Genomic DNA, 3,715 nt, shown 5'->3' on the forward strand with positions numbered 1-3,715 from the left:
TATGAGGATACAGAGTGTATGCCACCGCTGGCAATTCTTCTTCGCGAACGTGAAAATGGGTTTAAAACAGTGCTAAAAGATCATAATAAGTTTAACGATAATATATTCTGCTTTGCTCATAAGACATTGAAATCCAGTTGTTTATATTATACGAGGATTTGGGAGTGTCGTATGTTGGACAGTGACGAGAGGGATGACGCATGGATGGCGTACATACAGCAGAGGGTGGCGGCTAAGGAGCGTCGACAATTCATGGTCAGTACAAAAGCAATTACTCTCAGATAACTTCAACGTTTTTTACTATTGGATAAATACGATGTTTTTTTTTCAGAATGATCTCCTCGACAGTGACGATGACGATGATGACGACAATGACGATGACAGCGGCGCGAGGACGCGGGTGAACCCGCAGATGGAGGCGTCATGGGACGCGAGGATGTGGGAGGATGTGAACCCGCGGGAGGGCTCAAACGTCTCTGCGGGAGCAGGCGAGCCTGAAGGAGCATGCGAGGAGCCCGCAGACGCCGCGGAGCCTGCAGGCGAGGGTCAGGAGCGCGCAGGTACCGGTGAGCCTAGGGCAGGAAGCGCCGCTGTGCATAATTGTGGACGTGGCTACGGATACAAGGACCGTTTGCTTCTACAATTAACGTGAGTATTTTTTAAATAGCTATCCTTTCTTCAGTCTTTCTTCTTAGCAATTTTTTTAAATATACGTCTTCTTTGTCTGTTGCAGATAGCAACGGATAAATGGATTTGTCTCACAATAGATCACATCAGATAAATTTGCTAAATAAATATTTTTTACATTATCTGAATTTTAAAATAAACATTTTTTTATTATTTTAAGATTAATATTTTTCTTCTCATTTTCCCATTCCATTTCGTGTACGTGCGCAACGAGTGGGTCCGCGACCGATAAGCGTGGGGTGGGGCTCGTGTGCAACGGCGGCGGCGGCGAACGCGGCGGCGGCGGCGACGACGGCGGCGGCGAACGCGAGCGCGGTTCCCCTTTCCCCGCGATACCCGCAACTCCAACGCGGTATCCCTCTTCCCCGCGCATCCCACATCAACGACGCGGTTCCCTCTTCCCCGCGCATCCCGCACCCACAACGCGGTTCCCCCGTCCCCGCGGTCAGGCCAGCTGATCGAGCGGCTTTCCGCGGCTTCCCCCTCCCCGCGGACCCCGCATCAGACCGTGAACGTTCTGAGCGGTTTCCCCTTCCCCGCGGCTTCCCCCTCCCTGCGGCTTCCCCTGTGGACCCTCCTGCCCCTCACCCCCCCTCGTAGCCCCATGGAGTAGAACCCGCCCTTATTAGCTACTTCCATATTGCAGACTCCTTAAATTAAAAGATAATTTATTGAAAAAATTGATATATACTACATACAGACTTTTTAATCTAAAAATGATAATACAAAAATAACAAATCAAGCAGTAAAAATTTAATTACACAGAATATTATGCGTGAAACAATTTAATCTTTACATATATACTTTCGTTTCCAGACAAAATCTTTCATTATATTTATAAAAATTAAGTATAGAGATATAACTATTATATAAATAAAAACAAAAATTAAAATGTTAAACGCATCAAATTCTATACATTATTAGAACTTTTAGTATCTAATTCATTTTAAGACTATATTGAGAAATTCTTTAAACCTATCCGAAATTTTAAATAAAATTCCTATTAATTCTGTTTTTACTTGATTAATTAAAATTTATAATTCAAAGAGTTTTATATTTCTATTGCCTTGAGATTCGAATTACCGAAGTACAACTGAATTATAAAGAGAAATTACCGAGGAGAATAATGATGATTTATTTTTTCAATATCTAGATCATTTCGAATACACCTGGGCGAAGGACAACGAGTGAAGAGCGCAGTTCCCCCTTTAACAATATTAATACTATTTTTCTGAGCGAGTGAGCCATGCACTTAGAATAAAAAAATAATATTACGAGAATGTCAAATAAAGCCTCTTTTAATGACTTCGTTCACAGTTAGTACTGTATTATACATTCTTTTATATCTTATATATACTGTAATCTATCATGTTATCTTCTGCAACATTTTATTTTGTTATGTAGGTGTCAAGTAATACAGTGCAAAATAGAATTGGAAAAGAATTTTTAAAGGCCACTAAAAATAATCAAAATGATGACAACTATATTGATCCTAACATTATGCTGGATGAAATGATTGATGAGTCCTCTGTGAAGTCGTTTCGCAAATGAAATATTCAATCTATACATTTGACAACAAAATGGTAAATAACAACTAATCTATTATATCGTAAAAAATCTGGAATTCTTCATGTAGTACACTCACAAATTCGAAATGTTTACAATTTCTTGAAATTGAAACTATGTGTTGTACTAAAGGTCGTTGACATGATGGCGTAATTAGAATGAGATTGATTATTTCAATACTTCGAGATACAAACAATTAAAAATTACATTTTTATACATGTCGTCTACACAAAGTTGATAAAATTGTCGCGTTTACTTTTGTAGAACCATTGTACTAAAATTAAAAAACAGAAGTTAGTTAAAATTGCAATATCTTGCTAAATACTTAGCATAGGCAAAAAAGTTATTTTTCTTAATTTGATAAAACAAAGTCCGTACTTTAATAGTATTAACGATCTTCACTACTTTTTGTTAGTCGAATTAGTAGAAAATCACAAATTTCGAGATTTTGTATTTGTCATATACGACTCTATTCAAAATTGATTAAGACTTTTTAGCATCAAAGTGAGTAAATAAAGACTTTTTATAGTAAAAAGTTCGCCCTGTAAAATCTTTTATAATATATTTTTTAAATTAATTCACTAAATAACCCAATTTTTTAAGAAAATCCGTAAATAATTTCTGACGGTGAACTTATACTTTTTTGACCAGTAATGCATGATTTCAATTGCGTCAATTTTAACGATTGCGCCCGGTGTAACGGCATCGACAGCATTATCCTAGTTACAACATTGTTCTGAAATATAGCGTTTTATACTATTTTAAATTTTAATAATTGTATTACACAATATTCTGCTTAGGGATACAGAATTTACAAATTATTTAATTAAAAAACCTGTGAATTTAGTCAGTCAATCTAAATAAAAATTTAATAACTCTATTACTACACAATTCTTATCTAACTATTATCATATGACAGATCATGATATACAAACTAATTGAGACTTAATAATTTTTATATATTTAACTTTTTTCAAAAAATTGTTTTGATATGAATAAGTATTCCAGGTCTGTACATCTAGATGTACGTACATTTAAATGTATAGATTTCGAATCGTCGTCTATGAACCGAACATTTTTGCTTGAGTATTTACAATAATAGAAAAAGTGTATGCGAAATTCAGGAAAAGTCCTTATATAATTTCATGTATGCATTAAAAACAAATCTAAATAGTTTTCACTGAATGATTGAATGCAATTTGATTACAAACATTTGTAAACAATTTCATTTTATATTAATATTATTTCTAGAAAAAACATTTAAGGAGACTAACATTTAATATATTAAATGTAATATACTTTAAAATTTAACCAATTCATTCAAAGCTACACGTAAGTGAGATTTTATTATAAGTTTATAAGGAATAAAAATATTTACCCTTTGAAGCAACATCGTACAATCTGATTGTGAATTCAATCATCGTGAATTTAAGATCGGAAGAGCACACGTCTGAACTCCAGT

This window comes from Wasmannia auropunctata, unplaced genomic scaffold (genome assembly GCF_000956235.1).
Source record: "Wasmannia auropunctata unplaced genomic scaffold, wasmannia.A_1.0 LD336088.1, whole genome shotgun sequence".
Lineage (NCBI taxonomy): Eukaryota > Metazoa > Arthropoda > Insecta > Hymenoptera > Formicidae > Wasmannia > Wasmannia auropunctata.